At 59.5% G+C, this 16,557-nt stretch overlaps 1 pseudogene across 1 annotated transcript; it reads right to left on the bottom strand.

The window, feature by feature from the left end:
* Positions 1–13,371: 13,371 nt before the first annotated feature.
* Positions 13,372–15,786, bottom strand: LOC308518570 (mastin-like; annotated as a pseudogene). The gene is made up of 5 exons: positions 15,726–15,786; positions 15,361–15,541; positions 14,870–15,127; positions 13,655–13,800; positions 13,372–13,569 (listed from the first exon to the last, which is right to left on the bottom strand). The product of its transcript is annotated as a mastin-like (transcript).
* Positions 15,787–16,557: the final 771 nt, after the last annotated feature.

Below are 16,557 nucleotides of genomic sequence, written 5' to 3'. Positions count from 1 at the left end.
TATGCAAAATAATCGCCATCTTTGTTGGTTGTTAATTTGCATATCACTCTGATTAGCCGATTGTGGGCGTAGTGCAGGTATAGTCAATTTGCATCTCTGTCTATTATTAGATAGGATAAACAGTCACACAATATTGAGGGGAAAATAGTGATATTACAAAACAGAAGACACACAGAGTGTCATATCCCCTGCAGGCACTCATTAACAGAACTACTTAAGGATTTATCCCAGGAAGAAGAAATGCTCAGTCGGAGGAATGGTGTGGGACACAGGAAACAAGCACTAATGGGAAACACACCGCATGCCATTCTCAGACGCCCCTGAGCGGCCACCAGCACTGACGGGCTCCTCCACAGTCAGAGGAAATCTGAGGGAAGGAACGGACAGGCAGTGCCACCCTCATCAGGGAGGAGGAAATGAAAAAGTGCAACAAAACCACATGTTTGCAAAGATGTTGAGAAATGAGCAGCTCATATGTGGAATCTAAAACAGAACAAAACAAAGGAACAAAGAAAACAGAAACAGACCCAGAGGTACAGAGAACAAGTGGGTGGTGCCCAAGGGGAGGGAGTTGAAGGGTGGGGATAAAATTAATAAGGAAAAAAACAAAGCTGTCATGATCTCTATAGTTATGACATGGTGTGTATCTGCAAATAAATTTAAAAAAAGAAGAGGGGGCCCTGGCTGGTTTGGCTCAGTGGTTGAGGTGTCGGACCGCAGAGCGAAGAGGCCTGGGTTTGATGCCCAGTCAAGGGCATGTGCTTGGGTTGCAGGTTTGATCCCCAGCCCCGGGTTGGGGTGCCTGCAGGAGGCAACCAATTGATATGCCTCTCACACTGATGCTTTTCTCTCTCCTCTCTCTCCCCTTCCCTTCCACTCTCTCCAAAAATCAATAGAAAAAATACCCTCAGATGGGGATTAAGAAAAAAGATAAGAAGTGGGGATGCTGAGATAAAGTGCATGTGGGCATTCAGGCCAGCAGCTGTGTGTGGGAGGGAGGGGGCAGTGCCCTGCACTCCTGCTCTGAGCAGGAGTCCTTCGGGCCTCAGGCCGCCATTGGGGGGTCCCAGGGTGCGGGTCTGAGTGACAGGAATGGATGCACAGAGTGAGGGTGGGGCTGCGTGGGCATCAGGGTCAGGATCAAAGCCGGGCTGTGATGAGGATGTCTGAGCCCTGATAGGGGAGGGCTGAGGGCAGGTGGGCAAAGGGCACAGCTTCTGTTACCTAACAGCCCCATTTTGCAACACTGCAGTGGAGGCTGGGCCAGCGAGGGCGGGTGGGGGTGTTGAGGGGGCAGCAATGTGCCAGCGTCCACGGGTCCTCACGTGTCACAGTGGAGGTGTTGGACCCGGGGCAGGGATGGCTCCTGGAGGCCCTCATTCATGGCACTGGCTGTCCCATTCGGGCCCCACCAACCACGGGACACCTGTGACCACACTGACAATGACACTGACCTCACTCACTCTGCCCGACGGCTCAGAGGGACACAGGCCACAGCGCAGCTTTGTGTCCCCAGGACGGCTTTGCTCCTCACCGAGGGCAGTGCCTGTGACCAAGGCCCCCAAGTTCTATGCGCTGCTCCGTGGCACCCCTCCTGGTGGCTGTCCTCCCACAGCCAGGCCCTCTGTCCTAGACCCGGGGTGCCAGCCTGTGACACCCAGAATGTCGGGGCTCCACCTCCACCCTCCCCTCCTGCCTCCTGCTTGCTCTCCACTCTCCATGCTTCCTCCACCGGGAGACCCAGGCCCCCTGGTCCCCACCGTGTTCTAACGAATGGGCATCTTGACTGGCATCACCTGGGCTCCCTAGGCTTTGCCTGCTGGGCTCCTACTGCACAGGCCCCGCAGCTGGAGGTGCAGCCGCCTCCCTGTGGTTTCCCATGGAGCAGCGTCCAGCAGAGCGAAGAGGCCTGGGTTTGATTCCCCGTCAAGGGCCTGTGCTTGGGGCCAGGCAGCCACGTCCAGCTCCAAGGCCCCTCCCAGAGTGGCCTCCTCAGGTCCCACCCGGCTCCAGCTGCTGCGGGCTGGGCTCTCAGAAGCCACAGTCAGAGGCTGGGCAGCCTCCACAGGAATCAGGGGTCAGGAGCAGGAGGCCCCTGGGTCAGGGAGGGCCAGGCCTGCGTAACTTCCTGTCATCCACTCCAGGTGCGGACAGCTGGCAGGGGCATGGCCCTGGCGAGCTGGCCCCAGCTGGCCCAGCAGCAGGGCTGGCCCCTCCTTCCTGAAGGGTCCCGAGGGAGGCTTGTCAGCATCTGCCAGGTGCCCGCTCTGAGGAAGTCACCGCTGAGGGCACATTGCATCCATGGCCAGGAAAGCGCGTCAGCTGCTGGCCTTGTTTCTGTCCCTCCAGGCGGCCAAGCCTGGTTCCCACGGGGAAGGGATATGGTGAGGGGCACAGACTGAGGCGACCCGCAACGTGTCTCCGTGTGCCAGAGAAGAAAGGAGGAGTGGGTTCCAGGAATGAGGGAGCAACAAGGGCACACCTGGAGGAGGGGCGCCAAGGAGGGGAGAGGTCATGGGGGGGTCATGGTCTCAGTGAAGGTGCTGTGCAGCCAGCGGGTGCAGGGGACCTCAGAAGAATGGATACCCAGGTCACTGCACTAGCAGTGGCACCCGTGTCCTAGCAGGGGCACTGGCTCCACCACCTCCAACCCCAGCACCCACCCCGCCCCTGGAGGACAGCGGGAGAGGAAGAAAGGGTACTAAGCAGAAGCCAGCCTTTGTGGCCTCCCCCCACTAGAGGGCGAGGGTGAGCCCCCAATGAAACCTGGGGGAGAGCGTGGGTCCCTCCTGCAGAGTCCTCAGCATCTCCCAGCACCTGTCACTGTCCAGGTGCCCACATACCATAGGCCGCCTGCAGGTGCAGCTCGGGGCCTACGCCCCGGTGCCCACAGAGGGGTCCCCTGGCTCAGCGCTGAGCCCAGCCCAGAAGCTGCACTTTTGTCCCCCAGCTCCTCTCTAGCCATTTCCCCCAGAGCACCAGACGTCCTGGGAGCCCTTTGATAGCAGGGCCAAGACTCAGGTTCATCTCTGAACCCCAGGAGCGTCGGGGAGGGGCTGGGAGCAGAACGGGAACTCAGTTTTCACCCCCAAATGTGAACAGAAAACTGCCTAAGAGAGGGCACCCGGCTGACAGGAAGCAGCCACCAGGGGACAGGGGGCGGCAGAGAGCAGAGGCTGGGCTCCTGCAGGGTCCTGGCCCAGAGCTCCCACCAGGGGGCGGCAGAGAGCAGAGGCAGTGGCTCCTGCAGGGTCCCCACCCAGAGCACCCAGACCCTCCCCCAGTCCCTGCTCCATGTTTCCTCCTTAAATTTGATCAAATGCTGTACAAATTGTCAATTATAAAAACAGTCACAGGGATGTACAGTATAGCATAGGAAATATAATAATGTTGTAATAACTATGTATAGTGTCAGATGGGTACCAAACTTATGGGGGCGAGGTGGATGATCCCTTAAGTTATAGGTTATATGAATGTCTAATAACTATGCTGAAGACCTGAGACTAATATAATGTTGTATGTCCGCTGTGATTGAAGTATTTTAAATTATTATTTAAAAATAATAAATTTGATCAGATATTTAATAAAATCTGGAATTTCAAAAATTCTATTACTGTTAGAAATGAAATAAACAGAAAAAGTATGGAAAATAGAAACAATGCGCTATTTTGTGGTCCAGGTAGAGGCTGGGGCTGCCGGCTCCTCCATCCCAGGCAGCTCTGTGTCTGGCCTAGGAGACTGAAGAGAAACAGCCTCCGCTCCAGGGACAAACCCCCACCCACTCAGGCTCCAGCCTCCCGGCCCAGGTGTCCCTCATCAGAGACTGGCTGCTGTGGGGCCCTGAGCAAGGCTTTCACCTCTCTGAGCCTGAGTGTTTCTGACTCAGAGTGAGGGATGATGTCTGGCCCTTGTGCTGTGGGAGGTTGGGTGGGCAGCACAGGTCCAGCCTGGCCAGGGCTGGAGGGAGGGAGACCCGGCTGCCATGAAGGGAGAACGTCACGGCGGCCTCCAGGTTCGGCAGGGTGATGCGCACGCCCCCCACAACAGACAGGCTCTGCTTGAACTTGGAGCGGCAGGTGCTGGCCGTGATCATAGCCTCGGCTGCCTGACCTGGACCCTGTGTTTGGAAGCCCTGCCCCCGTGAGGCGATGTCCTGCTGGGAGAATAGACAGATGATATGCTTTTGGAGCAGGTGAGTCTGGAGAAGTGCATCGGGATAATGGGGTACAGTGGGTGAATTTTGCTTCTCCGCTAACATTTGGAAACAGGAGGTAAGAACCTGCCAGGGATGTTCCTACAACTGCCGGGGTCTGGAGCCCAGGGCCCAGGTGCCCATGGACCAAATGCCCCCGATGGTCCCCTCTACCTACACCACCTGGGCCAAACCTCACATGGGCCAACGGCTGGGGGTTGAGAAAGGATAGGTGCCAGGGATGCTGGACACGCAGGACCCCAGGCACACACAGACCCAAAAAGACCTCGCGTTCAGGGTGTCTGGTTGGCGACCCCAATCCTGCCTCTTGTTGCTTTTCTTTATGCTTTCCCAGCGGCACACATTGCTTCGGAGTCACGCAGTGGGTTTCCTTCTTGACTTGTGTCTGTGGAGTCTGCTGATGTTGGTGAGACCCACCCTGAGGCTGGGGACTGCTGCTGGCACGCCCCCTTGTGGCTCCGTAGCCGTCATTCCCGTACATCTTCCAGCACTGATGCTGGTGGAGCCTGCGCTTGCCACCAAGAATGAGGGAGAATGAGCAACTGTGCCCAGATGCAATGGTGCCTGTGTCCTGGGGGCCCAGGCCGCAACTTTCCCAGACCCTTGTCCATCCCACACTCAGCCCACATGGGACCCTGAGTCATACCCGTGTCAGGCCGCTGGCCACACATCTGCTGACTCCTGGGCCAGGGACGCCCTGGAGACCAGCCACACAAAACTCTGGCGACTGCAGCAGGAAAGGGTTTTCAGGAAAGGGTGCTGGGTGCAGCTCCAACCCCCCAGGAAATGGGTCCATGTGGAGCCCTGCGGGTAGCGCAGCTGGTTAGAGCTGCGTCCCAATACACTAAGGGTGAGGGTTCAATTCCAGTCAGGGCACACGCAAAGATCAGCCAATGAGAGCGTCAGTAAGTGGAACAACAAATCCATTTTCTCTCTCTTCCCCCCGCCCCACCCCCTTTCTCTCTTTCTCCCGCCACCCCCTTCCTCTCTTTCTCTAAAATTAAAAAATAAAAAATACTTTTTCAATAAATAGATCCATGTAGAGCCTGGCTCCCTTTCCCAGGCACAGAGAGTTGGCACAGCGTCCCTGCAAAATCATGCCCACCGTCTTTGCAGATGGAATGGAGTCAAGGTCATCCATGATCAGGGTGAGTCCTGAAAGCCATGGCTGGTGTCCTGAGAAGAAAAGAAAGAGAGGGGAAGGCCATGGGGGACAGAGGCAGAAACCGGAGCGATGGTCTACAGGCCAAAGGATGCCAAGAATTACCCGCCAGACGCCGGGAGAAGCACGAAACAGATCCTCCCTCAAAGCTTCTGGAAAGAACTCACCTGTTGGCACCTTGATTTCAGATTTCTGGCCTCCAGAACCGTGAAAAATTAATTCCTGTTCTTTCAAACCCCCCAGTCTGTGGTCCTTTGTTAGGCAGCCCGGGAATACACCCTCCTGGCCACGGAGAAAGCAGGAGTGAAAGCTGTGTCAGATAGAGGCCAGGGGGCCCCCTGGCGACAGGCAGGGGACAGCAACGGCCTGGTGCTGAGGGGCGATGGCTGGAGGCACCCAGGAGGCCGGGCAAGGAGAGGATGTGAGGGGGTCGGGGCTGCCCCCTGTTGTCTCTGCAGGTCGCCTCCGCCAGGGGCAACAGGACGTCCTGGGAGACTGTGAGCATCTGTCAGGACTGAGGGCTGTCACAGCGCACACTTAAAGCTGGTGCACGTGTCCAGGTACGTGCACCCAGTGAGCCCGCCTTCGTGAAAAGAGGAGGGAAAGCAGGCACCCCCCCACACACACACCCCCAGGCTGCTGTGAGCGTGGCTGGCAGGGTTCTCGGGATCACCCCTGTCAGAAAGGAAAACCTAAACACACAGGCGCCAGCAGAGGTTGGGGGACGTAGAGAAAGGGGACTCCCGCATGCTGAGGGGGTGGGTTTGTTCATTTCCTGGGGCTCCCGCAACAAACTGCCAAACCTGGTGGATGAAAACACAGGAATGCGTTTATTTTCTCTCTTTTTATGAATTGAGGGGCGGCCACCGCGCTGCCCTCCCTGCCTCCGCGCTCACGTTGCCTCTGGGCCTTTCATAAAGACCCATGTGGTTGCCCTTAGGGTCCCCCCCCACCCCGCTCCCCCTAATCCAGGGGAAGCTCCTCCTCTCAAGATCCTTAATCACGTCAGGTGCCGGGTTATGTAATTTCCGTTGGTTCCAGAGATGAGGACCCAGACAGACCTGTGGGAGCCGCTGTTCAGCCCCGACGGGGCGGGGGGTGAGGGTGGGGGGGGTACAAGCACATACACCCAGTCTGGAGGCTCATCTGGCCCCACTCCGTGAAGTTGGGCCCCTGGAAAGATAACCCAGAGGAGATTCTTGCAGAAGAATGGGATCATGGATCATCGAAAGAGGGGAGCAGCCTAGCAAAGAGGAAGCAAAGACCACAAGTTCATCCAGCGACGCAGCGAGCCCCCAAAGACACCATGTTGAGTGAGCGGAGGGATCCCCTGAACTGAATCCCCTACTCAAGGAGGATGAGAGCAGACACCTGGAGTAGGGCCCACGCCAAGAGGTTCGAGTTCAACAGTGGCCTGTCAATCGCGCCCCTAGGAGTCCAGGCAGCCCAGCCCCCACCTGCACAGCGGCCAGGTGTGGGGGCACCTGTCCACCAGCTGCCTGCCCTGACCACACCCATCCCCTCAGAGAGCGTGGGCCCGGACGCGCCCCCGTGTGGCCACGAGGGTTAACTGCAGGCCCCCCTCTACAAGCATCTCAGCAGGCAAGGTCAGCGACCAGCGGAGGTCAGCACCCCATGGTGCTGGCCAGGAGCGGTCCCCAGGGCCCAGCACACCCAGCCCACATGCCGGCGCGGCTCCCGGCTCAGGCCCCTGTGCCCTCTGAGGGGTCCCCACTGGCTCAGCGCTGAGCCCAGCCCAGAAGCAGCTCCAGTTTTGTCCCCCCAGCCCCGCTCCAGCCACTTCCCCAAAAGCACCCGCCGTCCTGAGAGCCCTTCAAGGGCAAAGCTGTGTCTTCGGTTCGTCCCTGGACCCCTGGCATGGAGTGAGCACTCGGTGTGTACCCCCAAACGTGAATAAAAAACTGCCCAAGTGAGGGAGCCCGGTCGACAACGTGCGGCCAGCAGGGGGCGGCAGAGAGCAGAGGCCAAGAGCACAGAGATTTGGGGGGGGGGGGGGGGGTAGGGGGGCGGGCCTTCACAGCCCAGTGAATTCACAGTAGGGTCCCTGCAGACACTGCGTGGGTTGTGGTGCGTGTCGTGAGCAGCAGCCGTGGCTGTGATGCTGGCATCTTGACTAGGACAAATCGGCACAGCCTTGGGCTCTTGAAAGGTGACTTCTGATCTGGTGAGTTTTTTCCAATCCCCATCAAGAGGGAGGGTCACAGCAGCTTGCGGTCGCCTGGAGGGGACACCAGTGAGCACCCGGAGTCTTGCCCGTGATCAGCCACCCATCCAGCAGGGCCCCCCACGGGTCCTGCGCTCAGATGACATCACGGTCATTAGAACGGAGATGCCGGTCTCTAGTGAGACACCCGCCTGGTGTGGGCGTGACTCATCGAAGGCGTTTATGGGTGCAGTGCTTGGCGGTGGCTGAGACACCCCTTCCAAGGTAAAGGGCACCCTATATGTTGCACCTCCTGCCACCAACACAGAGGCTCGGGCCCCGTTGGCTTGGAGGCAGAGTGTGCACTAGGGAGCACGAACTACGCCAATCCAGTTACCAAGTGACACCCACTGGTCACTGCGGTGTGGCCTGGAGCCCAGACAAGAAGGGTCTGCACAGCACAGGCGGGCGCCGCGGCTGGTGCTCAGGCTGTGCGAGGCCTGAAGTGCACGGTCTCCCCAGGGTCCCCAGCCAGCCGGGAGAGCTGGCGCTGGAACGCCGAGTCCATGGCTGGTGGCCCTTGATGGGCACCTTCCGGCTTCCTGCCTGCCCTGCTCCCAGTTCTCACTGCCAGCTGCTTCCCCGGCCTCCCCACCCACCCCTCATCCCGCAGCCCAGCCCTTGTCGTGCCAGGCACCGCAGCCAGTCTGCTGACGTCACCACCACCAAAGCACATACCCCTTCACAAGCCCTGTGTGGTAGGGACCTGCCATCCTATCTTGCCCAGAACTGAGGGGTTTCCAGGAGGAGAGACTTCAGGGCCTTATTATCCTATACTACAGGCCTGGTGCATGAAATTTGTGCACTCAGGGACGGGGGGGGGGGGGGCAGGGGAGGGGGGTCCTCAGCACAGCCCTTGCCCTCTCCAAGTCCATACTTCTCACTCCTTACCGCCCACCTGCCACAAAAGTGGGAGAGGATTCCACCACCACCACTGTGCTCGCCAGATATGAGACAGATTTTGGCTGAGCAACACTCTCCCTGTGGGAGCCCACTGACCACCAGGGGCAGCTCCTGCCTGGAGCATCTGTCACTGGTGGTCAGTGCATGTCATAGCAGCCGGTTGTTCCGTTGTTTGGTCCATTTGCGTATTATCCTTTTATTATATAGGATAATAAAAACCTAATATGCTAAGTGTTCGGTCATCTGGTCATCCATTCAACCAATCAAAGTATAATATGCTAATGATATGCTAAGGCCACTCAGTTGCCTGGGAGGCTCAGGAACAGCAGCCACAGCATCTGTGGGGATGGCAGGGGCCTGGGTGAGACCACCAGAGGCCGGGGTCCCCGTGTGGGGATGGAGAAGCCGGGGTCTGAGCAGCGGCATCCTCACCTGGAGGGACCCTCCTTGGGACCCTCTCTGCACCCCTTCATCCCCTGGCACAGGAAGGGCAGGCAGGGGCCTCCTGGCTGGGCCATAGACAGAGAGATCTGCTCCTCTCTCAGGCCCACCCCAGGGTCAGTCAGTAGGCGGCAAGGAGCTGCTGCTGGTCCCTGGTACTGCCTCCCCCGGACCTGCCACCTGCTGTCCCTGGGCAGCAGCCATGTCTGGCTGCACGGATCTCAGCCACAAAGTACAGCCAGGCCGGCAGTCTGAGCAAAAAGAGCTGCCAAGAGGGTGCAGTTTTGCTGGAAGAAGCCCCAGAGCGCTGGGCCCAGGCAGGCGGGCCCAGGGAGGCAGAGCCCCAGAGCTGCTGCTGGGCCCCTCGAGCCACGGGGCAGCCCCTGAATCCACGGAATCCTGTGAGGCAGCGTGGAGCTCGCCACCATCTGACTAGAGCATGCCATCTGCCTGGCACGTGGCCTGTGGCCACCCTCACTGCCACCAGCTGAGGCCATGCACACTGCCCTCTGCAGGGGGTTCTCCAGAAGCTGCACAGAAAACCCTCTCTGCACCCCTTCATCCCATGGCACAGGAAGAGCAGGCAGGGGCCCCCTGGTTGGGCAGTGCAGCCTGCATTACTTGCGGGTACAAGTCAGGGAGAGGCACCTGGGAGGCAGGTGGATGGAGCAAAGCAGGGCAGAGGGTGAGGCTGGAGCACAATGCAGGCTGATGACACCTTGACAAGCCCACAGGGAGACCCAGGCCATGACCCCCACTAGGACACAGTGCCACCCCCTGCCTTTCCATGCACTAGCCAAGAGGGACCTGCCAGGGCGAGGCAGTCAGAGGAACTGCCAGGCCTCCCAGACGCTGCCATCAAGTCCTGCCCTGAAGGGAGACCTGGCCCGCCCCTGTGTCCGGCAGCGTCACAGCCTTATGCCTCGTGTGCTGAGGAGGCGGCTGCAGGACCACCGAGGAGTCCCTGCCCAGGAAACTGGGAAGCAGAGGGTCAGGGTACAGCTGAGGCCGCCAGGGCCCCTCCACTGTCCGCCTTTGCTACTAACCGTGACTCTGGGACTTGCCTGGGAGCACGACCCAGACCCCCATCCCTGAGGGGCTGAGCTCTGGTCACAGGGACTTCTCAGGGCGGGTGGCTGCACGTGTCCACCTGCCATCACATTGACGAGGGGGAGGCAAGGGACACGCAAAGGCCCTCACCTTCCCTGCCCCCCCATTGTGACACCGCAGCCCTGCCTCTGCCTGGTGGTCAGTGTCATTGTCCTACCAAGATGGTGGCACGTCTTGCACCCTGGCCTCCAGACACAAGGAACTCAGTGTACCCAGACACCGGCTGTCACTCACATCTCAGGAACAGTCCTCAGTGCAGGCTGCATGGCCTGCCTTGTCCTGCCCGCCGTGGGGCTTGCCCATCACCAATACTTTTACCACCATCGTGTCTGCTGGGACCTGTGAGGCCAGTGCAGCTGGACCTGCAGCAGAGCCCTGCCCAGCGCTGGGACCACTCAGAGCCGGCGGCCTGTTGTGGGGCCAGCGTCACGGGCTGGAGGGCACTGTGAGGTGGGGAGCACGCTGCTTCCCTGACAGGGGCAGAGGCCCTCGCTGCCCTATTGTCTTGATGGGGCCCCTGGGTGCTGGGCCGTGGGAATCCTAAAGATTTCCTGTGGCCAGGCCCTGCCTCCTCAGGGGCGTGCCCCCCTCTCAGGAGCACACAGCCTGGCGGCCTGTGGTCTCAGCAGTGAGGGGGTCAGTGTGCACCAGCGCGGCCCCTCAGAACCTGACCTGCTTTAGGAATAAGTGCAGATGCAACCAGTTCAGATGGGGTCAGAGTGGAGGGGGAGGCCCTAAATCCAATGACGGTTCCTTGTAGGAAGAGGTGAGGATACGGAGAGCACAGAAGGCTGGGGAGGACGGGGTGGGGGTCCAGAGGTTCCTCCCCAACCAAGGGTCCCAGCACCACCAGCAGCTGCAGGAGGCAGGAGCCTGGGAAGAGGTGTGGCCCCAGAACCACTTGATTGCGGGCTCCTGGCCTCCAGCTGGTAAGAGAATGCATTTGTGTTGTTTTAAGCAGACACTCCCCAGTCGGGGGCTGTCACTGGGACCCCAGGACACCACACAGGGGGAGAGTCTGGTGGTGACTGAGGTGTGATGTCCACCTGGAAGGGCATGGCCCTGCATGGAGTCTCCATTCCGAGTCCTGAAGGTGGCTCTTGTCACCTCAGCCAACGCCTGTGGGCCCTCCCCAGGGTCCCCATGGGCACTGACCTGGTCCTGCAGGGATTTATTTTGGGTACACAGCCCTGCTGGCTCAGTGTCAGCCACCACTACGAGCCCAGGGCTCAGTCAGAACTGATTTCAGAGAAAAGAGGCAACATGCCCTGCTCCACAATCTCCATCTGGCTCTGCCCACATTTGTTACTGCTGAGCCCAGGAAGCCAGGTGCTCTGGCTGTGATTCCAGACAAGTGAGGTTGCGGGAGGGGGCACAGCCCTGAGCCCATCCTCTGGAGAGAGAGCCCTGCGGGTCCACCCCGTGTCCATGCCTGCAGGCACAGCCCCCGGCCCAGGCCTGTCTCACTCCAGCCTTCCCTCCAACACCAAGTTGGGCCTTCTCCCTCCCCTGGGAGCGCTGGCCTCTAAGTGACTCAGGCCCTCAATCTTACTCCTGGAAACATTAAAGGTCTGACTACACCCTCACCCAGGGAGGAAAGCCCTGCAAAGACACACAGTCCCCCAGAGCCCAATGGCAAGATAGGCAGCCCACACACCCCTGGCGGGCACAGGGGGACCTGGATGTGTGTGGACCACCTGGCAGCCGCCCACACACAGAGCCCCGTGGACAGGACAGTCACTTAGGCAGAACGTGCGCCTGGAACCTGAGGGCGAGGGCACAGGGCCAGGCTGTGCTGTGTCACCCCCTCCTCCCTCCCTGGGCAGAGCAGGTCCCCAAGGTGGGCCATCTGCCCGGTGGTGCCGTCCAGCTGAGTCTCAGGCCTCATTTTCCCAGGAAAAGGCTTTCCTGGAGAGCTCCTGGCTGCCAGGAACCCAGACTTCAGTCCCGGGCACATGGGGGACGCAGCTCCTGATCCGCCCGCCCTGCAGCTTCCACTCTCCCTAACTCCGAGTCCAGGCCTCCCCGAAGGACCCGGTCACAGTGAGAGAGGAGGGCTTTCCACCCTGGCCTCGGGGCAGGGCTCCTGGCACTGAAAGGTCTGGGAGGCCGCCACCCCATTGTACAATCAGACTGGGGAGCAGCCTGTCGCTGCAGGGTATGGCGCCCCCTCACCCACAGGCCCACAGGCTCCACAGGCCCTCCTGGGTCCTGGCCCCAACCTGCAGGTGCGGGACCCACCCCAGCCGGGCACCAGCCATGCCCCCCAAATCCTACTCCAGCAGGAAGTGCACGTCACTGCCTGGGGCAGGAGGGCTCCACAGCCCCTTCTCACTCCCTGGATTTCAAACTGAAGCTCCTCTGTCCGCTGGGAGCCCCGCCCACCCCGGGGAGAAAGGGGGGGCTCTGCGGGCCTGAGGGGCGGTGCACCGCGGTGCGTCTCCAGCAGGGGCGCCAGCGCCAGGACAGCGGCCTCGGGGGGATGGGGGTCCCCTCTCCACCCTCCTCCTGCCGCCTCCAACCAACCAGGACCCGGGAGCTGGGGGAGCAGGAGGGAGGGGCGGGAAGAGGGGGACTGGCTGGTCCCGGGCCCCTGCAGGTCCGCCCTGCTCGGGGGAAGCTCCGGATGGGAGACTGAGGATCTGGTGGAAATGAGGCTGCACTGCATTTGGTCCCAGGAGTTGATCACATTGGAAAATGGGGGTTCGGCCCGCCGCGGGGTCAGAGGGAGCAGCGGTGACCATGGAAACACAGCACCTCCTGTTGGCAGGCGGCCACGTCCAGGTCATTAAAGCCTCCATGACACACTGACTGCGACTGAAGGAGGAACAGGGGCGGTCTGCACCCTCTGGGGGCCGCCCTCCGGGCTGTGGCCTCCCGCCCCGGGCAGCAGACTCCCCCCACCCCAGCCAAGAGAGCCGCCAGGTCGCCCTCTTCCAGCTGCAGCCATAGCTGCCCCTCCACCCGGTCCCCCTCCCAGAGCCTGGGCCCCCCCAGCAGCCGGACCGCCCACTGGCCGCCTTGGCCGCGCCCACAGGTAAGTGCACTGCTTCCAGAGCAGTTTCCATGCAGTTTAATGAGCTCCAGAGGGTGGGGAGCAGGCAGGAGTCCTGCAGAGCCCGCGGACTTCAGAGGACATCCCGCCTCTCCCTTTTGCCTGTCAGGGGAGAGAGGCTGATGGAGGTGCTGAGGCGGGAGGATCTCAGAGCAGGTGGGGGTTGGGGGGGGGGGGAGGGATGGAGGAGGCGCTGGGTGCAATGAAGAGCTGGCACTGGGAGGGAGCAGGGAGGGTCCCCCAGACACCCTGTGGGCCTGTCTTCATCTCATATGGGCAGCATCCTTGCCCGGCCCCGGGCTCAAGGAAGGAATATGACGGTGGATCCAAGACAAGAAGGATGTCACTCTGGCATAGACTCCAGGAAAGTTGGGAAGACAGCACTTGTGCCCCCAGCTCACCACGCCCACCTGGACCCAGGTGCCCCTCCATTTACAGACCAAGGGGCCCCCAGAGTCACCCTGTGGGAAGAGGAGACAGGTGGTCAGTACTCAGGGCCCCTGCAGGCAGGAATAACGGGCGGAGGCCACAGTCTGGGGGTCTCACATGGCAGGTGCCCCGGCCCCGGCTCCCGGCACACAGCATGTCGTCCCTGATAAACTCCTTGATCATGAGGTATTGCCGCTGACAGATCTCATCCGCCACGATGGGGACCTCCACTTCCTGCAGATTTTCAGGCGGCGGCAGCGGCTCTGTGAGAAGAAGCCCAGTGAGCCTGTGGTCCTGAGGGGCCGGACAGGCACAGGCCGCGGGTTCTAGAACCACAGGCTGAGCCTCAGTGCCGCCAGGGGGACCCAGGGAGTCACCCAAGACCCCAACTCTCTGGGTTCACTCGAGGCCAATGGGCTGATAATCTCTAGTCTGACAGGGTGGGCACCAAGCTCCAAAAAGTAACAGGGAAATAGCCAAAACCGGTTTGGCTCAGTGGATAGAGCTTCGGCCAGCAGACTGAAAAGTCCCAGGTTCGATTCCGGTCAAGGGCATGTACCTGGGTTGTGGGCACTTCCCCGGTGGGGGATGTGCAGGAGGCAGCTGATCGATGTTTCTAACTCTCTCTCTCTTCCTCTCTGTAAAAAATCAATAAAATATATTTTGAAGAAAAAAAAAGAAACAGGGAAATATACTTTTTATCCACAAATAATTTTTATTGGGAAAAATCAGAGCAGGTGCTTTCCCCAAGAAATGCAGAGTGAGCGGCCCTACTGTCAAATTTGACTTTGTCCATTTAATAGTGAATCCTTGAGCTCGTCACTGAAGTTCTCTCTCCTCGTTCTCCATCCCACTATTGAGACTCAGGGAGAACGGGGACCCCCGGAAGGGAGGACACAGCCTGGTGCAGAGTGAGGGAGAGAAATGCCCGTGGCACCCTGGCCAGTGTTTCCATTGGTGAGAGCACTGGCCTGAAGGGTCCCAGCTGTGATTCTTGGTCAAGGGCAAGTACCTGGGTTGCAGGTTCAATCCCCAGCCGGGGCCGGGAAGCAACTAATAGATACGCTTCTCACATCGATGTTCCTCTCTCCCCTCCCTTCCACTCTCTCTAAAAATCAATAGAAAAAATATCCTTGGGTGATATTTAAAAAAAAAAAAAAATGATGCCCATGGCCATGCCTCACTCTTGCTACTTTGGTCTCTGCTCCTTAACAGACTCCTCTCTTTCTGTCTGCCTCCTACACCCAAGGGAGACCCCGGAGGTACCCCAGCTCAGACCCCAGCTGAGCCTCCTCTGTAAATTCCGGGTGTCATCCTGGTTCTGGTTCTTACCTTGAAAATCAATGTCACCCCAGCCAGTCACCCAGCACCGTGTGCCTGGGGGGAATGCGGAGGCGGATCAACCTGACAAGGTTAGATGGTCGCCTGGAGGCCTCCAGTTTGAGAAGTGCCACATCTGCCCCACCTGGTCCTTCATTTTCAAGGCTGTAGTTGGGGTGGCGGAAGATCCTGGCCACCGGCACACTGTCATTGTATGAGGGTCTCAGTCGTCCTAGTTGGACCTTCAAGTGCTGAGTCTCTGGGTTTCTCCTGGGGACAGAAGGCCAAAGGCTTCTGAGAGGCTGTGGCAGGGAGTGGGCCAGCCCCACAGAGCCCAGAGACCTCCCCTCTGTGGTGGGCAAGGGGAGCGCCAGGAAGCTGAATCCTGGTGGTGGGTCTGCAGCCACTCAGCCCAGCATCTGCCCCCAACACACACGCATCCCTCCCGACATTGTCCATCCACCCCCACCCACCCACCGGGTGCTGGCAGAGCAGGGACTTACCCTGGAATGCAGTGGGCAGCGGTCAGCACCCACTGGGGATGGATGAGGGAGCCCCCACAATCGAGATTCCACTCGGAATATCTTGGATCGAAGACCCACAGGCCCACATGCCACGGCCACGCCCCATTGGCAGCATCATGCCCCCCCACGATGCCCACCAGCTCAGTCCCTGGGCCGGGATCTGGGGAAGCAGAGGAGGAGCCATCAGGGACCCAGGCACCGCTGCCCGGCACTCAGCATGGCCCCATCCTCAGTCCCTCCCAGAGCCACCCTCAGAGGGGGATCACCACCCATCACAGGGGCGGCCTCTGAGAGGTCAGAGTCAGGGGTTAGGAGAAAAGCCAGGCTTGGGGGTCAGGACCCACCTGAGGTCACAGGTACGGAGCCCCCCAGACAGGGGAGAGTCAGGACCAGCAGCCACAGCATCTGCAGGGGGAGAGGGGAGGGAGGAGAGCCAGTGAGGAGATGTGGGGTGGGGACACAGCCTGGGAATGGAGAGGATGGGGCTTTGAGCATTGTCCTCACCATGCCAGGTCTGTCTGCCTCTGTCCTGGGCCCTCTGAGCCCCTTTATCCTCCTGCGCAGACAGGCCCAAGGGGAAGCCACCCTCCTTTGGGGTGGGGCCTGGGAGGAGGTGGGGCTTATCCCTTCTGTGGGACCAGTGGTGACCAACAGACCAGCTATCAGATAAGAAACATGGTGTTTCCTCTCTGAGAAGACACTCAGTATTGGTGCTAGAGTGTCCCGTCCCGCGGGACAACAACGAGGGAACGAAGAGACACCCTAGGAGAATGAGACAAACAAGGGACACGAAAGAATGGAGGCAAGACAAGTTCTGATCAAGCCTCAAACTTTATTCTCACAGCGGCAGAATATATACTGTTTTAGGGAAGGGGGGTGGGTAAAGGGGTCTATGGGCAGTAACCTTTTGTTAGAGATTGATTAGGCTTTTGATGGCTGTGCTTATCAGCGGAGATGTGTGATTTAGCAGGCTCTGGATGGCTGTGTGTTTATCAGTGGAGATGTGTGATTTAGCGGCTGTGTGAGGGTAGTTTATCTGTAACTGCTGGCCAATTTGCAAGACACAGGTGGTTTCTGGTAATTAGGAGTTTCTGGAGGAACCAGAAACTTATAGTTCTTAAGATGGCTTTGTTTAAGCCAATATCTTTAATTGCTCCCAACAATTCCTCCCTTTTT

The sequence above is a fragment of the Myotis nattereri genome (assembly GCF_964212035.1).
Source record: "Myotis nattereri genome assembly, chromosome: 4".
Classification (NCBI taxonomy): Eukaryota; Metazoa; Chordata; class Mammalia; order Chiroptera; family Vespertilionidae; genus Myotis; species Myotis nattereri.
Note: the sequence above shows the minus strand (reverse complement) of the source record. Positions and strands in the feature narration are given on the sequence as shown.